We start from the raw sequence: 10,657 nt of genomic DNA, 5'->3' as shown, positions 1-10,657 counted from the left end.
TTTTTCCTTATCTGTTAGACTTGGGTTTTTTCCCTCATTTTCTAGAAACTATATGGGATAGACTTAAACAAGTGTGGAAGTCAACAATTAATCAGGACAAATATTGGAATCTGGCATCCTATTAAGAATATACTAGAAGTCATAATTAATAGAGTTTTTGAAAGATAAAGACTAAAAAAAATCCATTCAATTTGTGAGGACAATACCTAAAACTACGTAATCAAAATGTATTCTTCTAATATCATTGTACTTAAAAAAACACGTTAATACATGTAATGTAATTGAATATTTGTTAAATTACTATTCAATCCTATGTTTAAAATTCTTGATATTAAATTGGGGGTTTGGAGATATAGGTACCTTTGCTCACATATAATATTTTAAAGATCGGACCTTAACCATTTTTTGACCGGTTCCCAATTCACCAATTCAGAGTCTACCGGTTCTCTGGTCCATTAAAAATAGGTATTTTAACAATAAAATAGTTATTTGGTTGAGTTGTTAAAGACTTGATATGTGAGAATCACAAGTAATTCAGATGACACTCGTGTGCTTGGAATTTCATATAAGTCTCAAGTTTGAGCCTTCAATCCTCTTGTCTTGTATTTAATATTTTGGCGGTGTGTAAATAAAATTTCTTGTATAAATTTGTGATAATGTTAAGGCTTTAATAGTTGAATGGATGGGTGGTACTCAAGTTATAGTATAAATTTTAACTTTTAAAGTATAAACTATGAAAACTCTATCATTTTAAGTAATTACAGGCAGGGGCGGATCTATAAAATGAATTGAGAGGGGGTTTGGTTAATGGTGGGGTCAGGAATTTATAAGAGGGGAGGCAAAGAGCGGTGGGGGTGCTGTCCCTAAATTTTTTTAGGGTTATTTACTGAAAAGTGATTGAAAATAAGCAAATATCCATATAGTTAGTAAATTAAGTAAATATCTATATTTATTAAATTAAGTAAATATCTTTATAGTCATTGAATTACACATGGATTACAATATAACATGTTCAAGATAAGAAAAGAAAATCATTTAGTTTGTGCTAGACGATTTTTCATTGAGTAAAAATCTTCTATTATCAAGTATGAGTGTGTAGCAATCAAATATTTATTCTCTTTGTATGAGTGTATATCAAATTATCAATCAATAACAAATAATTTTATATTAATCATATCATATATATATTTTATATAGTTGCTAGAAAAATATAAATATTTTTTGTATTACATACATTATTTTACATGTATTTTTAGGGGCTAGTGCATGAGAACATGTATTTCTTAGAAAATTTATAGTTTATACCATATTATAATTATTATATACATGTATATAATAAAAATTTTCAAGAGTTGAGGGTGGGCCGCCCTCATTATACACTGGATCCGCCCCTGATCGCAGGTTGAAAATGACACAAATTGGTATGATTAACCGCAAGTCAAATTGATTGATGATAATACTGTTCCAATTTTAATTTTCGGACGTTGAAATATGAAAATTGTTTGGTAGAAATCCAATCCACAAACTTTATAGAGGTAAGAAATTGATTATTAAAATAGTAAAATTATGTTTGGAATTGCAACCAACCCGAATTGACACACTCGAACTCGAGTTTCTCAAGAATCTCTATGAGATACCACACACATTAGTGCAATCTGAGTTACTCGTGTTTCTCACATATCAAGTCTTTAACAACTCAACCAACTAATTATTTTATTGCTGCTCATACTATAGCCCTGTTTGACAGGTCATATTTGCTAGCATATATTGTAGTTAGTAGCATATATGGTAGTTGTCAAACAAACAATTAAAATAAAATAAAATAAAGTCTTGATATGTGTTTTGTTATAGCCAAGTTTAAGTCCTATATATGCAAGGTTTTTGTTAAGTTTTTTTAAATTAAAATTGAAACAGTATTATGATCAAATCAATTTGACTATTGGTTAAAAACCGGAAATTAAAATTGGAACAGTATACAATTTGTCTTTTAGTTAATCATGTCAATTTGTGTCATTTTCAACCTTCAATTACTTAAAATGATAAAATGATAAGCGTTTTCATAGTTTATACTTTAAATGTTAAAATTTATACTATAACTTGAGTACCACCCATCCATTCAAGCCATAACATTATCATAAAATAAAGTAATTATTGATCATTGTCAAAGACCAAATGATCTAAAAATTGTAAGAGCACTTGCAACAGATTACCTAACAGATTCTGTCGTCAAGTTTTTTTATTATAAACTCTTTGTCTACGTTTTTTATTAAGGGAATATTTGTGTTTAAAGTTTTCTAATTTCGGGTTTTAAGGAAACTACTTAGGTTGTGTGATTGAAGTTGGTTTAGGAAACTTGAATCTCAAAAGATTTGAAGTCTAAGACGACTAGGGTTCCTTAAATATTATATATACATGTCGTCCAAGACTTACAAGGCATCGAAGTCAGTGCACAAATACAAAGCAGATTCTTTCAAACTTCAGAGTTTCGTTTCATATGTTTTTCTAGTTGAAAAAGAGCGTTGGCGTCAAGGGTGAAACTAGGGTATAGTGAGGGGGGCAGCTGACCCCCCTCAAATTTTTTTTATAACCCATAATATAAGCAAATTTAAATAAAGACCCCTAAATATATAATAAACGATAAAATACCCCCTAAATATATAGTAAACTATAAAAATACCCCTTGAATTTGTCCCACCCCACCTCATGGCCTTTGGATCTCCAAAGATTATTATTGACCATCGGATTTGTCTATACAAAATAAGGTATAATTAATAAATAACCCAACAAAAATAATAGATATAATAATAGATATAATTAATAGATAACTCAAAAAAAATCTAAGGGCGCCGCCCCCGAATCCTCACTTAGCTTTGCTCATCCGGACATGAAATCTTTTGTCCACCCTTACGACCCCCTCAGTGATGAGCTGGCTTCGCCCCTGCTTGGCGTGAAACAGCTCTTGGTGGAGTTGATCACTTGTTGGTGGAGTATCAGACAACTTCTTCTCATCTTCTCAACTTGAAAGCTTTGGTTGTGACCAAAGTTTGAGCAGCTAACGTACTTGCTGCATCTAGGGAACATACACTAAATAGTTGATATATTAAGGTATCTTAGGGTCAGATTCTTTGTAATCTTTATTCACATAGTGGATTGTTTCCGAGGTTGGTTGCTTGATAGACTCGAGATTTTTCCCTACTAGGTTTTCTTCGTTATTTCGGTGTATTAATTGATTTTGTTTACTTATTCGCACGTTGCATATATCATATTATTTGACTAACGATTCTTGAACAATAACAGACTCTCAGGTTATACTTTTGCTGGTAGCATATACGTTGTTAAAATTATTATGTAAATTATGTGTAGTAATATTATACATTTAGTAGTAACATATTTGAATAAATACTTGGATAAATTGTAAACAATTTCTAATATTAATAAAAATATTTAAAAATAAATTACATAAGATAATTATATTTTTTTAATGCTTAAAATATTATACAACATATCAATATTTAATGCTTAAATAAATTAATACATACTTTTTTTAATGCTTAAAATATTATACAGGCAAAAATCACATGAGAGAGAAACAGAAGGAGAGAAAGGGAAGCAATGAAGTGAAATCTTAGTTAGGAGAATCAGAGGAGAGCACCAGATTACAAACACCAAAGAAAGCCAAAAATTGGGGCTTATCCAAGTGAAAACATTACAGGGGGAGTCACATGTACAACATAAAGCAGGAGACTCCAATATAAAGCCCATAGCAACTAAATTGAAGCCCAACTGAGAAGTCCAGCTTGTTAACTACAAACCCATGTTAACAAGCCCATCTGACCTTAGTTATTTATATTGTGTATATATTCAAACTATCTCTAACGGCTATGTCTTAACAAGCCCATCTGACATTAGTTATTTATATATTGTGTATATATTCAAACTATCTCTAACGGGTATGTCTCTGTCATGTCAGGTCTGTGTACCTGCTCTCTGCTCTTCTAGCCGTTAGTGTTTCCAGTTTATATTGAGCTCTGTAATCCTTAGATTGTCAATGAAAACAAACTCATCCTATCTCTATATGGTATCGAAGCCCTTGGAAGACTCCGCCGAGTTCATTTCTGGTTCCGACATGGCTACACCACCAACCACTCAGTCACTCACAACCACCATTTCCATTCCTCAAACCAACTCTAATGTTACCGTTCATGCAATTAATCCCATCAACTTGAAATTGACTGCTTCTAACTTTACTTCATGGCGTTTGCAAATATCTTCCTTGTTACGTGCCTACAAGCTGCTGGGTTATGTCGATGGTACACATCCTTGTCCCAAATCCTCTGATGCTTCCTTTTCCAGCACCTCTTCTGACCTATTAGTTGAAACCTGGAAGAGCCAAGATGATTTCATTTTGCATGCCATTGTTGCATCAATAGATGGTGCTGTTCTTCCCTTCATCGGTGAAGTTAAAACCAGTGCTGCTGCCTGGTCTAGAGTGCATCAACTCTATGCAAACAACTCACGATCCCGAGTGATCCAACTCAAGTCTCAGCTTTCTCGTTGTCAGAAAGGCGGCAAGACTATATTTGATTACTTAACTGAAGTTAAATGTCTTGCTGATGAATTAGCCCTTATAGATCATCCTATCTCCTCGGATGATCTCACACTCTATATACTTGATGGTCTTGGGCAAGAATACACAGGAATTGTAGGTTCTATTCGAACCCGTGAAAAAGCTTTCAGTTATGAGGAACTAAAAGATGTGCTTATGGCACAAGAGGGCTTTATTAGCCGTCTTAACACAACTCAAGATTTATCCCTTGCTTCCGCAAATTTTCATCAAAGACAACCAGGTTTTCATGCTCAATCTTCACATGGCAGAGGATACTCAAATCACTGGAATCCTAACTCTCAACAGTCTCATTGGTCTGGATCACGTTCCTCCGGTAGAGGTGGCAGGGGCCGTGGTCGTGGCCGTGGACCACCACGTGTGGTTTGTCAACTCTGTGAGAAACCAGGGCATGCTGCCAATACTTGCAGAAAATTCCAAGTTTATTCCAACAATAACAGCAACAACTCTGCCCCAGTTCATAATCCTACTGCTCATTTTGCTTCTGTTCCTCATTCTGTATCCTCTCGGCAGTCTTGGCTCCTTGATTCAGGGGCCAGCCACAATATGACTTCTGACTTCAACAATCTCCAACTTCACAATGAATATGATGGTTCTGATGAGGTGAAGCTGGGAGATGGTACAGGTTTGCATATTTCTCACCTTGGTCACACAAAACTGCACACACATACTCGTCCTATTGCAGTTAATGATGTTTTGTGTGTTCCATCCCTTCAAAGGAACTTGCGTTCTGTTCATGAACTGACAAAACATAACAATATCTCCATTGAATTTTTTCCTTTGCATTGTGTTATTAAGGATCAGCCATCTGGACAGATCATGGCTCAAGGTCGATGCAGTAACGGCCTCTATCATTTTGAACCCAAGCACATCTCCTGTTTTGTCACTACAGCTACTGCTCCTGGATTAAGAACTACTCTTGATGGTTGGCACTGTCGCCTAGGCCATCCTTCTACTTCCTTATTTGAGAAAGTTTTTAAATCTGCACCACTTCCTTGTACTCAATCACGTGCTATCTTGCCTCTGCACTGTACTTCTTGCAAACTTAATAAATCTCATAAATTACCCTTTGGAACTTCTACTGTTGTTAGTAATGCACCATTGCATATTATCTATAGCGATGTCTGGGGTCCTGCACCAGCACTCTCTCTTGATGGTTTTCGGTATTATGTGGTGTTTGTTGACCACTACACACGTTATACATGGTTGTTTCCACTTCACCAAAAATCTGAGGTCTTTTCTACGTTTATACATTTCAAGAAATTAGTTGAGAAACAATTCCAACTTCCTATTCGCACCTTCTATTCTGATAATGGTGGGGAGTTTCTTACACTTCGTTCCTATTTTCTACAAGAGGGTATTAGTTGGTTACAATCACCACCGCACACCCCCCAACATGTTAGCTTGGCTGAACGCAAGCATAGACACATTACTGAAACAGCCCGCACCTTACTTTCCGCTGCGAACCTTCCTCCTACATTCTGGAGTTATGCGTTTCAGACTGCAACTTACCTTATCAATAGGCTGCCAATTCAACCCCATAATTCTCAGACTCCTTTTGAACTTCTATTTCATCAACCAGTTAATTATCTCAAGTTACGTGTGTTTGGTTGTCAGTGTTTCCCTTGGCTTCGTCCTTATACTCATAACAAACTTGAACCACGATCAAAATCCTGCATTTTTGTCGGTTACTCTACATCACAAAGTTCCTATAAGTGTTTGGATCCCCTCACAAATCGTCTCTATCTTTCTCGACATGTTGAATTTAATGAATCTCATTTCCCTCCCTATCCTCCCGCTTCGGTCTCTTTTCCCATGTCTGGTTCTTCTTTTTCTCCCTATACATCACATTCTCCAGCTTCACTGGTTGTCTTCTCACCAACTCCTCCGCCACCTCCCTCCACTATTCCTTCTGCTTCTTCTTGTCCTTTTCCTTCTTCAATGTCTCCTTCGTCAAATCCCTGCCCTGTTCCTCCAACTATCTCTCATGTGTCTCTTCCACCTCTCTCTCCTTCATCTCCATCCAATGTCTTGTCTACTCCTCCTCCTACCAGACAGCATTCTATGACAACGCGCTCAATGAACAATGTTTTTAAACCAAAGAAATTGCATCTTACTACCCTTCATCCTTTACCACCTCTTGTTGAACCTACTTCCGTTTCTGCCGCACTTGCTGATCCTCTCTGGTTCAAAGCTATGATGCAAGAATATCAAGCACTTCTTAAACATCGCACTTGGGTCTTAGTGCCCCCTGTTGTTGGTTCTCGACCCATCGGATCCAAGTGGGTATTCCGTGTGAAATACAAGCCTGATGGTACAGTTGATCGCTATAAGGCACGCCTTGTTGCCCAAGGATTTGCTCAAAGACCTGGCCTTGATTACTCAAACACTTTTAGCCCCGTTGTTCGTCCCACCACAATTCGTCTTGTTCTCACCTTGGCAGTGTCTTCTGGCTGGGATTTAAAACATCTTGATGTGAACAACGCCTTCTTAAATGGCCATCTTCAAGAAATTGTCTATATGAAACAACCTCGTGGTTTTGAAGATCCCTCTAATCCTCATCATATTTGCAAATTACAGAAGTCAATCTATGGATTAAAACAGGCCCCACGGGCTTGGTATTTAGCTCTAAAGAGCAGTCTTATTCATCTTGGTTTTATAAACTCATTGGCCGACCCTTCTCTTTTTATTCTTCAGGAAAACTCACATATTATGTATGTATTAGTTTACGTGGATGATTTGATACTAACTAGTTCCAGTCCTTATCTATTAAGCAGGGTTACAACATCTCTAGCCAGTCAATTTTCCTTGAAGGATCTTGGTAACCTATCTTATTTTCTGGGTGTAGAGGTTTGCTCCACAGCTACTGGTCTCTTTTTATCCCAGCAAAAATATCTTAGAGATATTTTGGATTGTACCAATATGTCAGGAGCAAAGGCAGTGCATACTCCATTACCTACTCATTTCTCTGTTGATCTCACCGATGGAACTCCTTTAGCTGATCCAACCCCTTATCGGCAGGTAATTGGAAGTTTGCAATATCTAAATCTAACACGTCCGGATATTTCTTTTGCAGTTAATCGCCTTGCACAGTTTATGAGCACACCTACAGATAAACATTGGTCTTTGCTCAAACGGTTGCTTCGCTATCTTAAGGGTACCTACAATTTCGGTATAACTATATCGAAAACATCCAATCTTGACCTTCAGGCGTATTCCGACTCTACTATATCGAAAACATCTAATCTTGATCTTCAGGCGTATTCCGACTCTGACTGGGCTGGGCATCCAGATGATAGTTCCTCTACCTCAGCCTATCTCATATTTTTTGGCTCTACTCCGATCTCCTGGAAATCGCAGAAGCAGCGTGCTATAGCTCGATCTTCGACTGAGGCTGAATATCGTGCTTTGGCTGCTACAGCTGCTGAACTTGTATGGATCAAACATCTTCTTCATGACCTTCGCCGTCCAATCACCCGCAAGCCCACTATCTACTGTGATAATCAAGGGGCCACTGCTCTAAGTCTCAATCCAGTTCATCATACCCGCATGAAACATATTGCTGTGGATCTCCATTTTGTTCGATCTCTTGTCAACAATGGTACACTCATGGTTCATAAAGTCTCCACCACCGATCAACTAGCTGATCTCCTCACCAAATCTCTGGCTCGTCCTCGTTTTGTTCCTCTTCGAAGCAAGATTGGCGTCTCCTCTGGAGCCTGCATCTTGAGGGAGAGTAAAGCAGGAGACTCCAATATAAAGCCCATAGCAACTAAATTGAAGCCCAACTGAGAAGTCCAGCTTGTTAACTACAAACCCATGTTAACAAGCCCATCTGACCTTAGTTATTTATATTGTGTATATATTCAAACTATCTCTAACGGCTATGTCTTAACAAGCCCATCTGACATTAGTTATTTATATATTGTGTATATATTCAAACTATCTCTAACGGGTATGTCTCTGTCATGTCAGGTCTGTGTACCTGCTCTCTGCTCTTCTAGCCGTTAGTGTTTCCAGTTTATATTGAGCTCTGTAATCCTTAGATTGTCAATGAAAACAAACTCATCCTATCTCTATACAACAAGCATAAATTCTCGGGCAATCGGAGAGGCAATCGACGGTGCTGGCAGAGTGGCAGTGGAGGTCGACGGTGGCAATCATTTGGAATGCTTCACGAGTTCGTCCATCACTCACACTCAACACGAAAGACTTTTAACCCTGGTGGGTGGCATAAGCGTCTATAAATTAATATTTGAGGGTAATTCAGTAATTTTGTGTCAATATGGTCCCAATATTTCCCAAAATGGGGACCATTTTAGAATTGTCATAATATAGAGTTAACAAATTGGGTCAAAAAATTATCGTTTGGTTTGGTTGAGTTGAACAATATATTGTTGACACAAATTGTCAACCAAACGGGGGCATAGTATGATTTAGAATATTATTACTATATTAACATATTAGTATGATATATTTTACTACTAATGTAATAAAATTTATTTACTAAATAGTTTTGGTACCTAAACCCGACATAAAAAATCAAAACCGACCCAAAATAATGACTGGTTTGAAAATCAAAACCAAAATCATTTTCAAATCCTATAGGATTGGTTTTCGAGTTTCAAATAGATCGATTATCTTGTAGGTGGTGCTCGGGTCAATTTTTTTTGTCATCCCTAAGTAGACATGCAAATGCAAATGCGTAGGAGTTAAACTCCATGGGCTATTTAAGCCTAAAACAAGGCCCAGTATTGTCGGACCTAAAGAGTCCAGAAGCATGGAGGATTCATTGAGGGGAGCCGCTATTTGCACACGTACTTCAACTTATCACACACACTTACTTAACACACCTCAAAATTTTTTTTAATACACACATGGAGCTTCCTAAATTACCCTTTCAGAAATTATGAATAACTTAATTAAACTAAATCAATGAATGAGTAAAAACCTGGTTTGATCCAATGTTATGAAAAGAACATCTCTTTGTAACTGTGTTACTTCCAGTGTCTTGATGCCACTCGAATCTCTTGATCTCCATGTCAAATCGACATAAATGATGTGATTGTCTTGATTACACAGCCACCACCAAAAGGCTTGTTATTATGGTATCATCAATCGAAGCGAAATCTAGGGTTTTGAGAATGGATTAAATAGATGCATCTGATATGGAAATTTGGTGCTTAGTCACTAACCATTCGTTGGTGGAGCAAGTAATCCACTGTGATGATGTGCTTTTGGGAGTTCAAGTTATTGGGTTTCTCTTGTTGTGATGTTGAGCAGAGTTGGGATGTTGTGTCGATAAAGCGGTGAAGGTATAAACTTTTGCTAGACTTGAAGTTCAAGCCGGTGTTCGTCGTGAAACACGTATAGAATATTGAAGAACACCAAAAACCTTCTCTAACATATTGAAGATTGGTTCAACGAGTTTTGATATAAGATTGGAACATGAACTTGATGAATCCATTGATCAAACCTTAAACCCCTTTAGAGATGAGTCAACAAGTGTGTAGTGAGTGGATAGGTTTAGAAGATTAAACCCTAACCCTAGAAAATATGGGTGTAAAAGTAGATAGGTTTTAAAGTAATTTCACATAAGAATATTTTAATAGATTTAAATCTTTTATAAAAACGTGTGCAGTGAGTTTAAATGAACAGTAATAATAAAAGTTTTAGTAGTTTTCCAAAGCTTTAAAATAATAATGAACACTAAAAGATGTGTGAAACCATTTTCCTCGTGCATTTTTCAAAACAAGCAAGAGAAACACATAAGCTACCAATGGCGCCATGTTCTGAGTACTACTAAGCTACCAAGATTTGACATCATGAACCATAGTTTTAGTAGTTTTCCAAAGCTTTAAAATAATAATGAACACTAAAAGATGTGTGAAACCATTTTCCTCGTGCATTTTTCAAAACAAGCAAGAGAAACACATAAGCTACCAATGGCGCCATGTTCTGAGTACTACTAAGCTACCAAGATTTGACATCATGAACCATTTGAACGATAAAGAAAGCTAAGCTAATCCTGGC

The sequence above is a fragment of the Tripterygium wilfordii genome, chromosome 17, assembly GCF_013401445.1.
Source record: "Tripterygium wilfordii isolate XIE 37 chromosome 17, ASM1340144v1, whole genome shotgun sequence".
Lineage (NCBI taxonomy): Eukaryota > Viridiplantae > Streptophyta > Magnoliopsida > Celastrales > Celastraceae > Tripterygium > Tripterygium wilfordii.
The sequence above is the reverse complement of the archived record's forward strand: the minus strand, read 5'-3'. Positions refer to the sequence as shown.